The following is a 22,185-nucleotide window of genomic DNA, read 5'->3' on the forward strand; positions in this document are numbered from 1 at the left end:
CCACCACCCACGCCCCCGATCCACCTTCGAATCGATCAGCACCCGAGGCCCCTTTGGCAACCCTATTTGCCATTGGGCCCCTGGTTACCACGAACCAATCCTCCAGCAAATCCTTCAACACCCTTGATGATCCGCTGCTGTGGCCACCTTCCCTAGAGTCCTCTCTCAGGTTTTCCTTCTCAAATGGACAGGGGGGTGGGGGGGGGGGGAGTTGTTCTCCTACTCTGGTACCTTTTTGTAGGTCCACTGTTCCCCTGTACCCTGCAGCCTTTGGTTACCAAACGCGGGTGCCGCCATCTTGAGACTCCAAGCATCCGCGGTGTAAAAGCCACCAGTCCTCTCCTCTCTCCTCCCCAGACCGCACCAGCGCCACAGCTACCAGCAACGCTGACATCTTGTTATAACAGGGAGAATTGCAAGCAGTTCTCAAGAATGAAGCACTCACATAAACCAGGGGCTGCCTGTACTCAGCAGGTCAGGTGGCATTAGCCGGGGGGAGAAGCAAAGTCAAGAACTTCATCAGAGCAGTGGACAATCTGTTTTGGGATTATTGATTGTAAACATCGGTCAGGACACCAGGGGGAAAAAAAACATCCCTGAGTTCATTGTCCTTTAAACCTTTAGAGAGAGCAGGCAGTTTGAAGTCTTCTCAAAAATTCAGAACCTCTGACAGTGAATCACTCCCTACACTGCATTGGTCTGTACTGCGGCCTACAAACTACTCCAGGACCAACAAAGCATCTGCCTGGATGATTGAAAAGTCACTTTCGGAACCCCTGAGTCGCAGTGTGGAATGAAGGATGAGAAAATGATCAGACTTAGTTGAGTCGAAGTTCAGTAAAAGTCGTCGACTCAAACAGTCGTGTAGCTTTTTAAAAGCCCTGCACGTTCCCAATGACATCGTCGCATTGTGGTGTCACGATGAACACACAGAACCTCCTGAGCCGGTTCGATTAAGCCTCCGGTGAGTTGCTATATGCCCTCTCCACCCCCCCCCCACCTCCCCCAGGACCGATAATAGAAGGCTAACTACCATCGCTGCCCACCGTTCTTGAGCTGTCGTCCGCACCTTCACATTGGGAGTCATAGCGAGGGCCAATCAAGGTTGAGATGAGCGGGCTTAATTTGGTCAATCATAAATGTCTCTGGATTCTCCCCCAATGCCCAGTCTACAAATTGTATGTTTGTTTCGCAGCCCTCTGAAAGGGCCCTCTTACGACCCCTGTAAGGGTGGCCCGTGTGCACCTCTACGCACAAACACAAACTCAGAGTCCCGGAGTTCCTTTGCGATGAAAGGTGTTGTTGTTCCATGCCTTGATGTAGGAACTGGGGCCAATTTTCAAAGTCGCTCCCGCAGTCTGCCTAAGACTTAGGTGTCAATGGCACCTCCTATCCGCATGCTGCGGACACAAACTCCCCAAGTACAATGAACCGGGATCCTTAAACCAACTAGACCAATGAGGAGCTGAGATCCTCCATGGGTGCCATTCTTATTTCCAGGAGGATTCAGGGCAGCTCGCCCGCCCAATCAAGTTCCTGGAGGTGGGACATCAGTGCAGCCTTCATGGAACCACTCCAGCAGGCCATTCAACTGCAGGTGGTCGGCTGTCATGTGGTGGAGCTGCATTCCCTAGCAGTCATGACAAAACATCCCAGAATGCGGAGGTAAACTGTGGGCCTCTGTCGGAGATGACGTGTATGGGTAAGACAAATCGAGATATCCAGGCAGAAATAAAATCTATGGTGCATGAATCGGTCGATGAGCCCTTCATAGGAACTGCCTCCAGCCACCTAGTGAATCTGTCGATGACTGTTAATGAGTACCTAGGCCCTCTTGATACTGGACGCCAGTCGCATCTGCACTGCGGTGGCTGGAAAGGCTGAAGCGGCGCTTCATGTGCTTTTGCATTTTTGCAAATTCGCAGTCCATGCACATCTCTGTCCAGTACATGACCTGCTTTTTGAGTCCATGCCATACAAACTTGTCAGCTATCAGATGGACCATTGCTTGAATTGAGGGGTGGGACAGACTGTGAATGGCATCAAAAATGGAACGTCTCCAAGCAGCAGGGACGATAGGGCAAGGCTGACCTGTGGAAATGTCGCACAGGTGACTGGTACCTTGCGGCCCAAAAGCTACATCCTCGAGTTGCAGGCTTGTGACCGCAGTTCTTTAAGCTGGGAGTTCATCGTCCAGGCGCTGAGCTTTGGCGAGCACCATGTAGTCTACACCCGGAGAGAGGGCATGTACTGCTTGAACGAAGGAGCGGGACAGGACATCAGCCACCACTTTACTCTTACTGGAGATATGTTTAATCCTGGTTGAAAACTCGGATATGATATATAGGTGCTGTTGCAGGCAGGCTAACCAGGGATCTGATGCCTTCGCAAAGGGAAACGTTAAAGATTTGTGGTCAGTAACAACGGTGAAGTCCCTGCCTTCAAAAAATAGCGGAAGTGTCTGACCGTTAGGTACTGCGCCAGCAGTTCCCTATTGAACATGTATTTTGTTTCCGGAAGACAGAGGTGCCTATTAAAAAACTGCTAGTGGATTCCATTGTCCATTGGTGTACTGTTCCAAAACCCTGTCTACTGCTGCGTTGAATGCGTCTATCATCAAGGCAGTTGGTGCTTCCATTTGAAGATGGACCAGCAATCGTCTTTGGTCTGCTGGAATGTTACCGTCATCTCCTTTGTCCACGCGGGTTCTTTGGCCCCGCTGGACATGAGGTTGAAGAGGGGTTTCATATTATGAGCTGCGGAGGGTAGAAAGCAACGATAGAGATTGACCATCCCCAGAAATTCCTGAAGTCCTTTGATGGTATCGGGCCTCGTGAATTTGAGGATGGCTTCCACCTTGCAAGGCAATGGACTGACACTCAGGCTACTGATCTGATGTCCCAAGAACTCGATAGTGGACTGCCCGAATTTGTACTAGGCAGGGTTCACAGTTAGCCCGAACTCCTGTAGGCGGCGGCAGAGTAAATGCAGATGCTGAAGGCACTCTTTGTGACTGGCAATGAGTGAGTCGTCCAAGTATATGAAAAGGAAGTCCATGACACTCCCCATTGCTTCCATCAGTCACTGCAATGTTTATGCAGCATTTTTGAAGCCAAAAAGCATTCTCAAAAATTCGAAGAGGTCGAACTGTGTTATGATGGTGGTCTTGGGCACATCCTCCGGGTTTACAGGTATTTGGTTGTACCCACGCACCAAGTCAATTTTAGAAAATATCCTGGGCCCATGAAGATTAGCTGTAAAGTTCTGTATTTGAGGCGCAGAGTAGCAGTCTGCAGTGAGATTCCTGTAATCCCCTTAAGGTCTCCACCCTCCTGTGGCTTTGGGTGCCATATGTAGTGCGGACGCCCATGGGCTCTCAGACCTACGTATGATTCTAAATTCCTCCACGCTATGGAACTCTTATTTTGCAAGCTGCAACTTGTCAGGAGGCAGGTCTTGGGCTCGGGCATGTAGAGGAGATTGTTGGGTGAAGATGTGATGTGCAACACCATGTTTGGGTGTGGCAGTGGAGAACTGGGGAGTGACAATGTCCAGAAACTCTGCAAGAAGTTTGGCGAATTCGTTGTTCGAGTTCTCCACGGCATCCAGGTGCGGGGTGGGTAGTTTGGCTTTTCCAAGACGGAAAGTCTGGAAAGTTGTGGTGTTCACCATCCGGCGCTCTTTTAAGGCCACCGTCAGTGAGGAGGCTCTGAGGAAGTCTGCACCCAGCCACGACTGGGACAGAGCAGCAAGATGGAACTTCCATGTGAACTTATTGTCACCAAATTTACGGAGTATAGTCTGTGTGCCTTACATATGAATTGAACTGTTATTCACCACAGTAAGCGCCAAACTCGTGGTCCAGGTACAGCTGTCAAAGCCCGAAGGAGGAAGGACATTAACCTCTGCACCCATGTCGACTAGAAATTTGTGCTAGGAGAGTTCGTCCCAGATGTAGAGTAGGCTGTTACAGTGGCCACCTGCCTTGGCCATGACTGGCCATGGCATTTCCCGAAGTGCAAGGGGGTTGGCAGCGGTGAGCCCCAGAACCCCAGCATTGATGGTAAAAACACCAGGAGGTAGTCACAGAGTCATGCTTGTCCAGGGGAACATGTACCCTCATCACTTGTACGTGTGGAGCCTGGGCCTTTGGGTGTGACGCAGCACTAATTTCTGTGGACCTTGTGCCTTGCTGTTTCATACATCACAGAATGTCTACACAGGCAGCCATTGTTTGAGGGTTATCAAAGACTTCATCAGCCAACTTGAGGTGGATGTCTTCTGGCATATGTGCTAAAAAGAACTGCTTGAAGAACAAGCAAGGCTTATGACCATCTGCCAGTGTCAATATGTCGTTCATTAATGGGCATGGTGCCCAAGCCATCGATAATTCATCAAATGGGCATGGTCCTCAAGCCATTGATAAGGAGGAGTCGTGCAGCTCACTTGCACCAGGAGAGACTGTAAATCGGAGAAAGAGGGATTTTAGGGCTTTGTAGTTGCCGAGAATTGGTGGGTCCCTAAGGAAATCCACTACTCAAGTGACTGTGTCCTGGTTGAAGGTGCTTACCGTGTGATAGTACTTAGTGGAACTGGGCCTCAGTCTGCCTGAACCAAACTTCAGGTTGAGTGGTCCAAAAGACAGACAGTATGAGTGAAACCACTGTGTTGTCCATGTTGGGTCCAAAATCTGTTTGGTCACCAATGTAGTAAATGTGTCGCAGGGCGAAATGAAGAACGAGAAAATGATCAGACATAGTCGAGTCGACGTTCAGTAAGAGTCATTACTCAGTCACGCGCAGCTTTTGAAAACCCAGTGTGTTCCAAATGACATCATTGCATTGCAACGTCATGACATCACTTGGAACCTCCTGAACCGGTTCGATTAAGCCTCCGGTGAGACGCTACACTTTTTTTTCTTGCTTTGGAAACATAGAACACTGCAGCACAGAAACGGGCTCCACTACCCATCTAGTCCATGCCAAACAATTTATTCTGCCAAGTTCTACCCAGATCATATCCTTCCATACCAATCCCGGCCTGTCCAAATTATCAAGATTGAACCCACATTCACCACCTCCGCTGACAGCTCGTTCCACACTCACACTGCCCTCTTGAGTGAAGGAGTTCCCCCTAATGTTCTCTTTAAACATTTCACCTTTCACATTTAACCCATGCCCTCTAATCCTATGCCTACCCTGAAGAAGTTCCCCTTTGCTCTCCGAAAGGTGTTCTGTGGGATTCTCTCTCTCTCTCTCTCTCTCTCACTGCCCCCCGTCGGTAACTTCAGCTGCTCTCAAGCTCTATGACCATGTATTTTCCCAGACATCCACCCTCTCTCCTTTCTCCACCCATCATCTCCTGCCTTCACCATCCTCCCCTACTCTTTTCTTCAGACGCCTGCCGGCATCTTCTCATACTTTGATGGCGGGCTCAAGCCTGAAACGTCGGTTCTGTAGCTTTACCGTTGCTATTTGACCTGCTGAGCTTTACCAGCTTTTTGTGTTTTTACTTCAACCACAGTGTCTACAGAATTATTTCTTTCCTCTAATTCCCGTCTCACCTAACCTCCATGGGAAAAAAACCTGTTTGAATTTACCTTTGCCATACCCCTAATAATTGTGTATACCTCTATCAAATTCTTTCTCCCACGCTCCAGGGAATGAAGCCCGAACCAGCTTAACCTTTCCCGGTAACTCAATTCTTGAATCCCAGGCAACATCCTAGTAAATTTGCTGAGCACTTGTTCAATCTCATTGATATTTTTCCTGTAGTTAGGTGACCAAAACTGCACACAATACTCCAAATTTGGCCTGACCAATGTGTTATACAACTTTATCATAACATCCCAGCTCTTGTACTCAATACTTTGATTTGTGAAGGTCAATATTCCAAAAAGCTCTCTTTACGACCCTATCTACCTGTAGCGCCACTTTCAGGGAATGTCCCCAAGACTGAGGAGTTGGCCCTCGATTTTATGAAGGAACACTCAAGGGACCATGTACCTGTCCCCATTGATGGGATGGAGGCGAAGAGGGTGAGAACATTCAAGTTGTTGGGAATGTGCATATTGAAAGGAGAGGGGTGGCTGAGTAGAATGACCTTCCGGAAGAGGTGGTTGCAGCGGGGTCAATTTTGTCATTTAAGAGGAGATTGGATGAGTGCATGGATGTGAGGGGATTGGAGGGTTAAGGACAGGGAGCGGGTAGGTGGGACTAGAGGAGATCACTTAAATCGGTATGGACTAGAGGGCCAAGATGGCCTGTTTCCGTACTGTAATTGTTATATGGTTATATGGAAAGGCTTCTTCTGGAGCCAGCCATTGATGTATCCATGAAGAAGGCACACTAATGTCTCCACTTTTTTTTAAACTTCCACCACCATGACTACAGAATTTGGTAATTTACTTCAGCCACTTTTGAAGATGCCTGAGGAGATTTGGCATGTTGTTGAATACTCTGCAGGTGCACTGTGGAAAGTACGCTGGCTTGTTGCCTCACTGCCTGATTTGGAAACTTAACTGCCCGGGAAGGGAGAAGGTTGCAAACACAGCCGGGTCCATCAGAGTCTCTGACCTCCCATTCAGAGAATGTATCAGTGTAGACTCTGCCTCAAGAGTTTTTTCTAATCTAAATGCAGACATACAGCACGGTAACAGACCATTTTGGGCCACAGGCCCGTGCCATCCACTTACACTCCATCAGCCTACAACTCCCACCCCGGTACATTTTTTGAAAGGTGGGAGGAAACCGGAGCCCCCCCCCCCCCGGGGAAACCCCACGCTGACATGGGAAGAAAGTGCAAACTCCTTATAGACAGCGCGGGATTGGAACCCCCAGTCCCGATTCCTGGCACTGTAACAACGTGGCGCCAACTGCTACACTAGCTGTGGCACCCTGGGAAGGCAGCCAACATCATAAAGGGCCCGCATCACCCTGGTCACAACCTCTTCTCGCCACTCCCTTCAGGCAGAAGGTACAGAAGCCTGAAAACTAGGTTCCAGAATGGTTTCTTTTCAACAGTTGAACCTCCCTTTAAGACACTAATCAGGGACTGGCCTGACACCGGAAAAGGGCCGTCTGTACTATTGCTAAGTCATTTGTTACACATGAGGCAAACTGTGAATATTTATTAAATATGTATTTTTGTATATTTATTTAAAATTCAATTTAGCATGTACTTATTTTCAGTTATTTTGTCATTTAAATTTTTTTTTTCACAAAGTTCCTGTTCAGTTGCAGCCAAGGAAGCATTTCGGTGCATCTGTACAATGACAGTAAACTCATTATCGAACATTGGAATGTCAGCCAGGGTAACATGTTTTCCCGCTCTGGTCCCAGAGGTCACACACCTTCCTGACAAGTGCTTCATCCTGAGGCACAGCTGTAACATGTGTAGGGGGGGGGGTGGGTGGCACGTCTGGTTTGGGACAGCACCTACCCAGAGATTCGGCCACCCGTGAAAAGTGTCGGTGTGTGGTTGGGAATGACCTGAGAGCTGAAACCCACCACCCCCACCCCCCCACCCACATCCTCTTGCTCCTTTCGGAACGGCCACTCGAGATAGCGCAGGCCACCCAGGAGATACGGCAGAAGTTGAAGCCTGCCACGGACCAGGGATGGGAGAAACTTGGCAGGGAATGAGAGGCAGGAAAAGTGGGGGGGGATTAAGCAAAAAAAAATGCTGCATTTTTTAACAGCGAGCTGATTAATGGCTTGGAACGTTGGTGCTGAGTATTCTCAGTGCCACTATGTTCACTGCATAAGGCAGGGTTACCTCCTCTGGGTTAGTGACCTTAAGATAGTCTGAGCCCCCAGTCAGCACACCACACCAGCAACACATGAGAATAGTTAACTATAAAAGCAAGCAAATCTGTCCAGAAATAATTCCTCATTCTGCCTCTCCAGGACAATCTGTTTTGCATTACGACCCAACAGGAGTTACCACAATTGCTTAATTTTGTATTTTCTCTGAACGTCAACCAAAAACGAGCTCACGTACTGAAGAATCTACTGTCCTCACACAAGACGATGTAATGAGTGGCACAGTTAGCACAGCGTTTAGCGTGAAACTGTTACAGCACGAGCGTCCCGGGTTCAAATCTGGAGCTATCTGTAAGGGGGAGGGGAGGATGGCACGGTTGACGTAGCGGTCAGTGCAACACTATTACAACTCCAGCGATCGAAGTTTGAATCCGGCGCTGCGTGCAAGGAAGTTTTAACCTCCCCGCGTCTGCGCAGATTCGGCCTGGGTGCTCTGGTTTCCTCCTGCTGTCCGAAAGGCATGGGGATTGTATTTGAGTGGGACGCACTCGTGGGCCGGAAGGGCCTGTTATCGCGTGGAATGCCTCAAAGAAAAGGCACACTCAAAACAATGGAGGGTTGAAGGAAATGACTGGCATCTTTTCTGAAAGGCCTGAGTGGGCGATAACACCATGAGATGTAAGAGCATAATTAGGCCATTCAACTCCACCATTCGAATCAGCAGATTCCATAGATTCACCTCCCTTTGTTCTGATGGAGGCAGGTACTCTTAGAATGTTTAATTATCTCCATTAGTACTTGAATTGCCGAAGGCAGAGAAACTTGTCGACAAAATGCCTGTGCTGCTACAGATTAGAGGTCAGCATGGACATACAGGGCCGAAGGGCCTCATCCTGCACTAAAAGTCAACAGTCAGCAGGCCAGGCAGCATCTGTGGGGGAAAAATCCATGGTCGATATTTCAGATCAAGATCCTGCAGTAGCATTCTGCTGACAGTTAGAATGGAGAACAGTACAGCAGATGAACATGTCCTTTGGCCCATATGTCTGTCCTGAATATCAGACACAACATAGAACACTACATCACAGTGCAGGCCCTTCGGCCTTCAATGTTGAACCAACCCATATATTCCTTAAAAAATACTAAACCTTCCCTACACTGTAACCCTCTGTTTTTTTTCCATCCATGTGCCTAATGTTTCAGCCTCCACCCCCATCCCTGGACACCCACAATTCTCCGTGTCAGCAACTTGCCCCGAAACTTCCCTCCTTTCACTTTGTACAGAAATCCTCTGGTGTTTGTTATTCCTGCCCTGGGAAATAGGGGCTGGCTGTCCACCCTATCTATGCCTCTCAGAATCTTGTAGACCTCTCATCTTCTCATCCTTCTATGCTCCAAAAAGAAACACCTCAGCTCTGCTAGCCTCATAAGGTTTCTTTCTTTGGCTTGGCTTCGCGGACGAAGATTTATGGAGGGGGTAAAAAGTCCACGTCAGCTGCAGGCTCGTTTATGGCTGACAAGTCCGATGCGGGACAGGCAGACACGGTTGCAGCGATTGCAGGGGAAAATTGGTTGGTTGGGGTTGGGTGTTGGGTTTTTCCTCCTTTGCCTTTTGTCAGTGAGGTTTATAAGTTTTATAAGTTAAACTAAATCTCTGTTGCTTGAACATGAACCATATCAGATGATCCCCTGTACATTCATGTCTAGGTAGAAGCGGCTGAAAACTCTATTATCATACCCGCTGCCAGCAGAACTCCCAGTTGCTGGTTCAAAGCAGCCACAATGCTCTGTGTTAAAAAAAAACTTGAACTGAACATCTCCTTTAGAATTTCTTCCACACCTTAATGCCTTTCCTCTAGCATTTGACGTTTTTACCCTGGGGAAAAGATTCTGTCTCCCCTTCAAAGGCTCTCATAACTTTATCAAGCTCTACTTCACACATGTCAAACTCTGGCCCGCGGGCCAAATTTGGCCCGCGATATAATGATATTTGGCCCGCAAGATCATATTAAAAATGTATTAGAGGTGGCCCGCTAGCCGCCGTGCCAGTGTAGCGCATGCACAGTAACCGCTGTGTCCCAGGGTGAGAGAGAGAGAGAAAAATCCTGGTCCTTGAAAAGTAGTGGTGGGTGGTTCTATAAACACGCTGTCGTGTCCCACGCCCACCCCCCCCCCACCGCAGCGCGGCCTGGCCGGTGTCAGGGGAAGCCAAGGCCGCTTCCCAGCTCCCGGAACCCCAGTGGCACAGCATTTCTTGGAGCTGCAGATGGAGTCGGGGCGCCGGAGGGAAGATTGGGGCTCCCCGCCGGGCGATGGGGGCGCCGGCCACCCTGCGTCTTCCCACCGGACCAACGGCGGGTGCTCGGAGTACACGTGGAGAGCGAGGCTGGTTGGGCAGGTAGGGTGGAACCCCCCGCCAATCTCGGGAGTGGCGTGGGCTGGATCGGGATTAGCCGCGCTCACCTGCTCCTCCAACGCTGACCGGGATCCCAGCGCGGTCCTGAGCGCGGAGACTGCCCTGGAAAGGTCCTGGGACACCGGCACGGAAAGAAGAGCAGGGTCCGTAGAACATTACAGATCAGAAACAGGCCCTTCGGCCCTTTGACTCTACGTCATGAAAACCCAACACTGGAGAAACTCAGCGGGTTAAACCGTATCCTTTATCCAGCAGAGAGGTACCTGACAATGTTTGGCCCTTGATCCCCCTCATCAATGTATGAGCGAAAGTCTGTGGTTCTCGTAAAAACACCAGAAGGGAGAAACTCAGCAGGTCAAAGGGGGTCCGGGAGAAACTCAGCAGGTCAAAGGGGGGTCCGAGAGAAACTCAGCAGGTCAAGGGGGAGGGGTCCAGGAGAAACTCAGAAGGTCAAGGGGAGGGGGTCCGGGAGAAACTCAGCAGGTCAAGGGGGGACCGGGAGAAACTCAGCAGGTCAAGGGGGGTCCGGCAGAAACTCAGCAGGTCAAGGGGGGTCCGGCAGAAACTCAGGGGGGGCCTGACCTCGCCAGGACTGTTGCCCACTCCCCCTCCCTGCCGCAGGCCGACCCGCGACTCATGGTGACGGGGCCGCTGATCCGCCGAGATGCCACCCTGCAGCGAGAGCCGATGCCCCCGCACTGTCGTTGTCCAACCCGATCGCCCGCAAACCCCGCCCTCCCGCACACAGGCCTGAGTAAGGATTATGAACTTTAATCTCAGGATAAAACGATCTTCCAATAGTTTCATGTCACAGTGATCAATATATTCCTGGTTAAAAATGGTCCTGCACCTGGATACAAGCTTATTAGGCATAAAACTTGAAAAGTGTGTCAATCAAAGGATATCTGTACCAATGGAAAAAGGGCATGGCAAATAACCCTGCTAGAGTTCATGCCCACAATCAGTCACCCATTGGATTGTTTCAGGAATCATGTTATCCTCCCACATTCTCAATAGCCCTCAGATTTTACTATTCGACAGCACACTAGCAACATTTGACAAATCCTCTATAGAGAGATATTATTTACTGAATATTTTATTTCTCATTTGTTAATGCTTCTGGAAAGAGTTTATCCAAAACTATTATTAAACATTTATTTTAATAAGAAAAAGTTTAACATTATATATGTTGAAAGAAGAGAAAACATGCAGATGTTGTTGAAAATTTTCAATCAATATTTAGTTCGGCCCTTGACTTAGTCCAAGTTTTTAATTTTGGCCCTCCGTGAATTTGAGTTTGACACCCCTGCTCTACTTGGTCACCCTCAGCCTCCAACATTCCAGACAACCCAGGTTTGTTCAACCTCTCCCTCTAACTCAGGCGCCCTCCCGATTGACCTCTTCTTCAGTTCAAGTTGATTATCATCTGACCGTATAAATACAACCGGACGAAACAGCATCTCTCCAGACACACACAATCCACACACAAATCACAGTACCTAACCATCAAATCTATAATCACCATAAATATATGGGGGGGTTTTCATAACTGTAGGATACTGTTCATCAGTCTCACAACCTGTGGGAAGAAGCAGTCCTGATTTTGATGCTATTGTACCTCATTTTTGATGGGAGTGGATTGAAGAGGCTGTGAGCTGGATGGAAAGGGTCTTCAATAATTCCTTGAGCCCTCTTTAGACAGCTCTCCTGGTAAATGTTGCCTGTAGAGTAACCCTTAACATCCTTCCTGTAACCAGGATGGTACACAATACGCCAGATGCGGCTTAACCAAAGTTTTGTGGAGCTGCAACGAGGCAGCGAAGGGCCCAGGCCTGAAACTTAGGTCACCCTTTGCTTCCTACGGATCCTGCTTGACCTGCTGAGTTTCTCCAGCATGTCTGTGAGTGAAACACAAGTTTGTTGCTGTTATACATAACGCAGCACCCAGTGAAATACGCTTTTGCGTTGCCCAATTCTGTGCTGTGTGCAAAGGGTTAATTTTAAAGGCATGATGTCCTCTGTTTTCACAACCAGCATCAAAATAATGAGCTGTACATGAAGCAACAATTTCTCCTTCTCACTTTCTCTCTTTCCTCTCCACATTGAGAACCAATACAACAAATACTGCACCAACACCCTCCCTTGGAATATCTGGCGTGCAGTGACAAATGACCGCACAAGGCCTGCAGGGGATATAATATGAACTCAGGTCATCTCACAAGGCAGACGTTTCAAATGTTTGGGTTTCAAATGTTTGGTTCAGACACTGTTGGCTAACTTATCCCTTCAGTTCCAACAGAACTCCGGCCCTTCAGTTCTCATCTGGCACCTCAAGAAAGTGAAGTGGAACATTGTCACCAAATTTCTTGTTTATCTGCTTCACAATGATGAACGTCAAAGGGAAATGCACACCCACATGGCATCGGAGTAGTAGAAGAGACACAGGACTTTGAACGCATAAGCAGACATTCCACTACATGTGCTCACAACCCATTATGATTAATGGGCATTCTCAGGCTATTCAGTATTAGTGATGTTCCCCCACTGAATTGAAAAGTATGCCTGGTTTTATCATTAAAAATAAAGTGTGTGTGTGTGTGTGTGTGTGTGTGTGTGTGTGTGTGTGTGTGTGTGTGTGTGTGTGTGTGTGTGTGTGTGTGTGTGTGTGTGTGAATAGCAAACATCAGAGGACATATGTACAAAATGAAAGGAGGGAAGTTTAGGGGAGGCATCAGGATAAGAATTTTGCGCAGAGAGTTGTGGGGGCCTGGAATGCCTTGCCAGGGATGGTGGTGGAGGCTGTAACATTAGGGGCATTTAAGAGACTCTTAGACAGGCACATGGATGAAAGGAAAATAGAGGGTTATGGCATAGGGAAGGTTTAGACCTTTTTCTATAGGAAGGAATAATGAGGGCCAAAGGGCCTGCCCTGTGCTGCATCAGCCACATTATGAATGGTGGAGCAGACTTGATGGGCTGAATGGACCAATTCTACTCTTATTTCTTATGCTGATGCTTGATCTCACATTCGGGAACCTTGTTCCCTTTGTACTTTGAATGGGTTGAGATTGCTCACAGAGCAAACTTTCTCACTGCATCCTGCGACATGTGACAGCAAACGTGAATGTCGCGTGTGGATAGCACAGAGAACAAAGGTTTGCACTGAATCTCAGCCCGTACACTCGAAGGGCCGAAGAGCCTGTTTTCTGTGCTGTAATGTTCTATGGTTCTAAGGGTGTTGATAGATTACTGCAGTATGCAAGAAAGAAGTCCACCCCACACCAAGTTATCTCTGGGGCACGACTGGGCCAGGTCAGTTTTTGATGCAGAGTTGGTTAAATTACACTGGACAATGTAGATTTTGCTTCTGGAACACTTTTGGCTGTATTTCATGGATTTTGTTTTCCGAACACATATCGCATTTTAGATATAACCTATTTTTGAGATTTCCTGTTGTATTTTAAGTCTACTTCAAGCAGTCAAAACCATGAAGTGCAAAAGATTCATTTTCTGCATTCGCACTCTAACTTCTTCCCTACTGATCTTGGTGCAGTCAGTGATGAACATGATGAAAGGTTTCACCGTGGCATTGCGACCATGGAAAAGCGGTATCAGGGCAAGTGGAATCCATCAATGCTGGCCAACTATTGTTGGACACTGACACGAGGGGCATCAGTTGTTGAGCACAAACGAAAATCAGCGGCCAAACATTTTTAGGTCAGTTGAACTACACAATGTGTCAGCGTCATTATGCAATTTAACTTCCCAAATTCAATAAAAGTTAATTTAATGTTTCTCCAACTTTCTACGTGATACAGAAAATCTGAAGTTATCTTCGTGTTCAGCTTCAATTTGTGTATCATCATCCCCAATATTTTCTTCAAGAAGCAAAACTTTTGAAAAAAATTGTTGTCTAAAATTATGAGAGGCACAGGTTGGGTAAACAATCAGAACCTTTCTCTCGGGGTAGAAATACCATATGCATGGAGGATGTGTGTTTAAGATGATGGGGGTTGGAGAACATGTGCTTGGGGCAAGTTTTTTACACAGAGAGTAGTGGGTACCTGGAATGGAGAGGTTTCTGTGGAGATACATAGAACCACAGAACATTACAGCGCAGAAAACAGACCCTTTGACCCTTCTAGTCTGTGCCAAACCATATTTCTGCCTAGTCAGTATCCCTCCATACCTCTCTCATCCATTTACCTGTCCAAGTTTTTCTTGAATGTTAACATTGAGCCCACGTTCATCAGCTGGCCGCTCATTCCACACTCTCTGTGTGAAGAAACATTCCCCAATGATCCTCCGAAATTTCTCCCTGTTCACTCTAAACCCATGGGTTCTGGTTTGTATCTCACCTTACCTCAATGGAAAAAAAGCCTAGCTGTATTTACCTCTCATCATTTTGTATACCTCTATAAAATCTCCCCTCATTCAACTATGCTACAGGGAATAAAGGCCTAACGTGTTTTAACTTTCCCTGTAACTCAGTTCCTCAAGTCCCAGTAACAAGGTTGAACATGAAGGGAATAGATGGACTTACCAGGTGTGATCAGAGAGTTAAATTTAAAAATTCAAAGTTCAGATTTATTTTCAGAGTATAAGGTATAAGACATGGGAGCACTAGGCCATTTGGCCCATTGAGTTCTCTCTGTCATTCCATCATGAGCTGAGCCATTTTTCCACTCAGTCCTGCCTTCTCCCCATAACCTTTGATGCCCTGACTGTTCACATACTGATCAATCTCTGCCTTAAATGCATCCAACAACCTGGGATCCACAGCTGCCTGTGGTAGCAAATTCCAGAGGTTTACCACTCTCTGGCAAAAGAAATTCCTCCACATCTCCATTTTAAATGGGCGCCCCTCAATCCTGAAGTTGTGCCCTCTTGTCCTACCATAGGAAACATCCTTGCCGCATCTGCTCCATCCAGCTCTTTCAACATTCAAAATGCTTCTATGAGGTCTCCCTCATTCTTATGAACTCCAGGGTGTCCAGTCTAAGAGCTGTTCCTCATATGCTCATCCCTTCGTTCCAGGAATCAATCTTGTAAATCTTCTCTGAACTCTTTCTTAAATAAGAAGCCCAAAATGGTACCCCATACTTCAAGTGGGGCCTCATCAGTGCCTTAGAAAGCCGCAACATCACATCCCTGCTCTGACATCCTATTCCTCTCGATATGAACGCCAACTTTGCATTCGCCTGCAGGCCAGGAATTACTGGTACCTGTAAACTGTACTCAAGGAGAAAAAAGATGTAAACAAAAAGCGTGAACAAACTGACTGTGCAAATGTAGAAATATATATTCAGTAATAATTAATGACAGAAGTAAGAATCCTTAATGAGTTACCAATTGAGCCTGTTATCTGGGAGTCTGATGGTAGAGGGGTAGTTGCCTTCCTTGACCTTTGTCCACATGTTTGTTTTCTTTCTCCAATGAGTTAGCATCTCTCGGATTTCCATTCTTTAGCCATGGCAGCCATGCCTCAAGGAGTTGAGGCCTCAAGTTTTTGAATTCCACGCTGTTTGTGAGGAGTTTGTACATTCTCCCTGTGGGTTCCCTCCAACTGCTCCGGTGCCCTCCCACCCTTCAAAATGTCTGGGGGTGGGGGGGTGTTGGAGGTTCATTGGGTGTAATTGGGCAGCAGGGGCTTGTGGTCCAAAAGGGTCTGTTCCCGTGCTGTATGGCTTAAATTCCCTCTCTGATCCCGCTTTAGGCAAGTACTACTGAGCCACGTCTCTTCGCCTCACCGCACCTGGGCAAGAGGTCACACAGTCTACAAGCCAGGACATGTAGAGAGTTCACACCAGGCTACACAAAATCTCAGCCGTTTTACAGGTCAGTTGGGATGCACCTCACTGTCGCATGAGATGTGGAGTCTTAGTGTAAGGGGAGGATCAGTGTGTGCTAAATGGTTCAGGGAAGTAGAAACCCTAACTAGGCCACATTCTCACCTCCCCACTTTAATGGCCTCTTCAGCTAACCCCAGTAGTTACCAGCAATTGATAGCAGAATTCCCGACTTGGCTCAGGTTTACCCTCCTGTATATCCAAGCAAGCAGGGGGAGAAAGGACCCATCCCCCCACCCCTTCCTAATGGTTTATCTCTCTATCTGTCTCTCCACTTCTCATGCCTTCTATCCTAAGAAGTCTATTTCTGGACCTCTCCCCCAGATTCTTTCTTCTTTCATATTGCATCCTCATAGAATATTTTACCACTGTATGTGCCCTTCACCCCTTTTGCCGACCTATATAAACCATTCTGAATCAATCTAAACCTTCACCCTTAACCCCATCCATGTACCTAAGAGTCCGTGGCAATGGCCTCCATCATCAATGCATTCCAGGCACCCACCACTCTCTTACCTTTGATGTCTCCCCCAAACTAACCTCCACTCACCTTCAATAGCCATTGGCTATTGTCGCCCTGGGAAAAGGGTTTCCTGTCTGCTAACTCTATCAATGGTTCTCAAAACCTTATGTACTTCTACTAAGCCACCTCTCATTCTTCGTCGCTCCAAAGAGAGAAGCCCCAGCTTGGTCAACCTTTCACCTACTCTCTATTAGCTTTGATGAAGGGCTGCGACTCAAAACACAGATGGACCATTTCTCGCCAAGAAGGTCGACTGGCCTGATGAGCTCCTCCATCAATTCTTTGTCTGCTGGAGAAAAGAAAATGGCCTGAGAGTGAATCCTTGCCTAAGGTTCATTCCCTCTGCCAAACGGATCCACTATTGACAGGCAAGTCACAGAGAAGTCATCGATCAGCAGTCACATTGAATGAGGTCTCTTTATGGATCTGCTCCACAGCCTAAAGTAACAGCAATAGCTCTTAAAAATAAAACATTGCACTGATTGCTAAACTATTCCAATCTGGTCAGGAGATTGACCCATGCTTGGAGCTCGAAAACAAAACGAGACAGCAATGGGTGTAGAGTTTAATAGCGCATGTCTGGAAAACATTGATATAGGAAAATGAAAGTATTGATCTACCAATAGCTTATGAAGCCCAGTCACCACAGGGTTATGGACCCAATCTATGTCTGGAGCTGCCAGTTTCTTCTGAGAGAGGGGACGTACCGCCAAGAGTGTGATACAAGAAGTGACTCTGTGCAGGTAATATGACTGTCCTTGAATTGTGCCAACACTAAAAAAAGATTTCTGTAGCTCGTGTGCCGACATCCAGCACCACGTGCTGATTCCAGCAGAGACAGGCAATGGCCAATCTCTGGCCCAACAAACAGGCTTTGTTTTCAGTCATTAAATTGGGTTTTGTGAACAATACCGCCTTTGCTGGGAGTCACTGGACATACTCAGTTCCTCCTCAGTTCACTAGCGGCTAAGGGACAACGGCATTGGGGGGGGGGATGGGTCTTATAGGTCAGCATAGATGATGGCAAGAATGGCTTCCTTCTACATCACAAGAAGACACGAGAAAAAAATTGGAAGGGCAAATTTCCTTCCCTGAAGGAGATTAGGGAAATTTATAATTCTTAGCAACATCATATAACCATATAACCACTTACAGCACAGAACAGGCCAGTTCGGCCCTACTAGTCCATGCCGTAGCAAATCCCCACCCTCCTAGTCCCACTGACCAGCGCCCGGTCCATACCCCTCTAGTCCTCTCCCCTCCATGTAACAATCCAGTCTTTCCTTAAAATGTAACCAATGATCCCGCCTCGACCACGTCTGTCGGAAGCTCATTCCACATCCCCACCACCCTCTGTGTAAAGAAATTTCCCCTCATGTTCCCCTTATAATTTTCCCCTGTATCAGTCCCCACACTGATCCCACTTTACGGTCGTAAATTTCAGGATCAGGGACATTTCTTCTACTATTAGATGATTGGATGAAACTCATGAGTAAAATAATGATGGCCTTACTTTATTCAAACTGATACCTCACTGTGACCCTACCCTCTCTACTATTCCCACTGGGACCCTACCCTCTCTGCTGTTCCCAATGTGACCCTATCCTCTCTACTGTGTTCCTACTGGGACCCTACCCTCTCTACTGTGTTCCTACTGATCTACTGTTCCTACTATAACCTGACCATCTCTACTGTTCCCATTGTCACCCTATCCTCTCTTCTGCTCCCACTGTGACCCTACCCTCTCTACTCTGTTTCCACTGTGACCATACCCTCTCTACTCTGTTTCCACTGTGACCCTACCCTCTCTACTGTTTCCACTGTGACCCTACCCTCTCTACTCTGTTTCCACTGTGACCCTACCCTCTCTACTCTGTTTCCACTGTGACCCTACCCTCTCTACTCTGTTTCCACTGTGACCCTACCCTCTCTACTCTGTTTCCACTGTGACCCTACCCTCTCTACTCTGTTTCCACTGTGACCCTACCCTCTCTACTCTGTTTCCACTGTGACCCTACCCTCTCTACTCTGTTTCCACTGTGACCCTACCCTCTCTACTCTGTTTCCACTGTGACCCTACCCTCTCTACTCTGTTTCCACTGTGACCCTACCCAAACTTCTCTATTCCCACCATGACTCTACCCTCTCTATAGTTCCTACTGCAACCCTACCTTCTATACTTTAATTAATGTGTTGTACATGGAGGCTGGTGGGGTGGTAGGTGAGGATAAGGGGAATAATGTGCTTGTTTCATCTGGGGGCAGAGGGGGCAAGGGCACATGAGCGGGAAATTGAGGAGATCTGGGAGAGGGCTGAGATGATGGTGGTGGAGGTGAAGCCACGTTTATGGAAGAAGGCAGTCATTTCAGAAGATATGGACTGGAAGACCTCAGCTTGGGAACAGATGTTGAGAGAAAGACTTGGTATCGTTGCAGGGGACGGGATGTGAGAAAATGTAGTCAGGTAGTTGTGAGAGTTAGTGGGGTTTGTAGTAAATGTTAGTGGAAAGCTGGTCCCCTGAGATGGAGAAAGAGAGATCCAAGAAGAGGGAGAGTGTTGTTGGAAATGGACCAGGTGTGCTTGAGATCGGGATGGAAATTGGCCGCCAAGTGAATGAAGTGGACGAGCTCATCGTGGGTACATGAGGCAGCCCCGATGTTGTCATCACTTGATGAAGCCCGAAATTTTGGTTATGTATATAAAGGACCGTGTTAGACCTGCTGAGTTTCTCCTGCATTATGATTTTACTTCAACCACCGTGTCTGCAGGTTTTCGTGTTTCACTTTCAATAAACCAACATCTCGCTTCTCAGAACCCTTGAAGGGTCTGAAAAAAGTAGATGGGCCAAGGGTTGGGATTTCTGCTTGGGTGAGAATCGAGAAGGGGTGCAGTGAAGCCGGAGCTCACCAGAACGCTGCTTTGTCACCCCAGGGGGCTGCTCTGGCCACTTCCTTGTCACCGTTTTTGGTGAGCTCCTGCACCTAAAAGATTAGCACTGCACCCCTGGAACTAGGGGGTCACTATTTAAAATTAAATGGTTACCCATTTCAGACAGAGATGAAGAGATGGTTTTTTTTGTTCCTTCAGAGAGGTGACAGGTTTTTGAGCTCCTCTGTCAGTCGAGGATGCAGAGTTTAAATATTTTTATGGCTGAGGTTGAGGGAGTCGAGATAAACAAGGAGCTGAAGGGTTAGAGAAGGGCGATGGGAATCAAAGTTCAGACTTATTGTCAGTGTACAGGTGCTCCCCTACTTACGATTTTTTTTGAAGTTATGATGGTATAATAGTCATTATTTCCTTTCATGTAATACGTTAATGTAAGGTCATCGCAAACATCATTGATTTTTCCAATAAACATTGATGATTCTTCTAAGGTGAATTCTTTGTAGCCTCCTTGGTCAAACATTTCTTTTAGTTCAGTCAGAAAGCTTGCAGGAATGTATACAGCGCTGCTGGGAGAGAGCGGGGCAGTGGGATCAGTGTGGGGACTGATACAGAGCTGTCGGGAGAGAGAGGGGCAGTGGGATCAGTGTGGGGACTGATACAGCGCTGTCGGGAGAGAGAGGGGCAGTGGGATCAGTGTGGGGACTGATACAGCGCTGTCGGGAGAGAGAGGGGCAGTGGGATCAGTGTGGGGACTGATACAGGGCTGTTGGGAGAGAGTGAGGCAGCGGGAATCCTACTTTTCGCAAAATGTGCAACAGGTTTAATGCTTGTGTTGGGGATCTCCTGCCTGATTACATGCCAGCCCAGGCAAATCAGAACTTGAGTAAACTGCTTTTCTTACATGCTTAAATACAGTATTTAAAATTATGAAGGGGACAGATAGAGTAAATGTAGACAGGCTTTTTCCACTGAGGGTCGGTGAGATACAAACCAGAGGACATGGGTTAAGAGTGAAAGGGGAGAAGTTTAAGGGGAACTTCTTCAAACAGAGAGTGGTGGGAGTGTGGAATGAGCTGCCAGCTAAAGTGGTGAACGAGGGCTCAAGTTTAACAGTTAAGAAGAATTTTTGGCAGGGACCTGGATGGGAGGGGTATGTTGGACTATGGACTGGGTTCAGGTCAGTGGAACTCGGCAGAAAAATAGTTTGACACAGACCAGAATGGCCGAAGGGCCTGTTTCTGTGCTGTAATCTCCATGGTTCAATGAGAGATCCAAAACTCAATACTTGCATTGAATTCATAACTGAAATGTTATTCAACTATTCTTTAATAAATTATCCTTTCTTATTTCACCAGACCACATGTCAATTTGGAAATGATGTCAAGGATTCATTGTTGGAAACCCCTTTGAAAAGCTCGCCAATTTTGTCAATTTGTATCAGATGCTGTTCATTTATCACACCATAAGTTCTGTCCCATTTTCTGTCAGTAGTGTGTCTAAACTCACAATACTTTTCTTTTCGGTAAAGAAAGCTGAGCGATGATCTTACAAAAGACTTTAAAATGATCAAAGGGTAGATTGGATTCAGAATGACTCGAGGCCTCCGATGTGAGATAGTCACTGAGAAATCCAAAAGGGAGTTAAGAAAAGAAAAATCCTTTTGTGAAAAGATGGAGTTTTGTCTCAGAATGAACAGCTGCAATGAGTGGTGGAGAGGAGAATCGCTGGAGGAACTCAGCAGGCTAAATCTTGACGAAAGGCACCAGACCATTGACTGACCATTTCTACCCCTGGATCCTGCCTTCCTCCAGCAGTTCTTCATTTGCTCAAGATCCCAGCGTCTGCAGCTATTGCGCTACTCAGAAGAGAGGAGAGATTGGGTGAACATGTGAAGGAAATGGCAAAAAAGGGTCGGTGACCACAGCAATGGTCCCAAAAGGGGCTCAGCGACTGAAGGACATGCACAGGCTGCGGGACGCTGGAGATTGGCTGGTGGGAACCGGGTATTGAAGAGGCTGCTGAGGGCAAGAAGGGTTCCCTCAGGGCACTGATTGTCCTGGAGGTTCAGATTGGAGAACTTGAATGGACAGGAGGCTGCGGGAATGCAGGAGACGAATCCACGGACACTCAGTGAGTCTCTTTTCCTTCTCTTTCTTCTACTGGTTGGGGTGCTGGGCTAGTGGCATCTCACTGGGTACCATTAGAGTCAGCTTTTTACAGATTTTGTGTATTCAATACATGCTAATAAAGGAATCAAATCCTTGGACAGATGAGATTGCTTGACCTGATCATAAATGTTAACATGGAAGTAAATGGGCAGAGAGGTGCATCCTGTTGTGACTGATATGGCAATTGTGGTCTATGAAGTGGGTTCATTGCAAGTGTAAACCAGGCCATCACATAATCCAATCTCTCCTCCATTGACTCTGTCTACACCTCCCGGTCTTGGGAAAGCAGCCAACGTATGAAAGGACCCATCCCACTCCAGTCACATTCCCTTTCCCCCCCCTCCCCTCCCACCTCTATCAAACAGAAGATGCACAAGTTTGAAAACAAAAACGCCCAGATTTAAGTTTCTTTCCTGCTCTAATCACATACTCGAATAGTCCGCTCACTGGTAAAAGAAAATGATGCCATGTACCCTTCAATTGTACTTAATGCCAGATTCTGCTATTAACACTATTCCGGACACTTGTTTGTTTTGTGACACTTATCCACTGCATTTGTTTTCTTCTTTCGGCACGTTTG

The 22,185-nt window shown here is 47.4% G+C and overlaps 1 protein-coding gene and 1 long non-coding RNA gene across 10 annotated transcripts in view; one reads left to right on the forward strand and one right to left on the reverse strand.

The window, feature by feature from the left end:
• Positions 1-22,185, reverse strand: part of adgrl2a (adhesion G protein-coupled receptor L2a) — a 905,078-nt gene that overhangs the window by 616,978 nt on the left and 265,915 nt on the right. The window lies entirely within an intron of this gene.
• Positions 633-21,652, forward strand: LOC138764062 (uncharacterized). Of its 2 annotated transcripts, none has more exons than XR_011357971.1 (3): positions 633-964; positions 15,896-16,017; positions 16,702-17,183. It is a non-coding gene; the product is annotated as an uncharacterized lncRNA (long non-coding RNA). The 2 variants fall into 2 exon arrangements; XR_011357972.1 differs by lacking the exon at positions 16,702-17,183 and adding an exon at positions 20,793-21,652 and having other exon boundaries at positions 634-964.

This window comes from Narcine bancroftii, chromosome 5 (assembly GCF_036971445.1).
Source record: "Narcine bancroftii isolate sNarBan1 chromosome 5, sNarBan1.hap1, whole genome shotgun sequence".
Classification (NCBI taxonomy): domain Eukaryota; kingdom Metazoa; phylum Chordata; class Chondrichthyes; order Torpediniformes; family Narcinidae; genus Narcine; species Narcine bancroftii.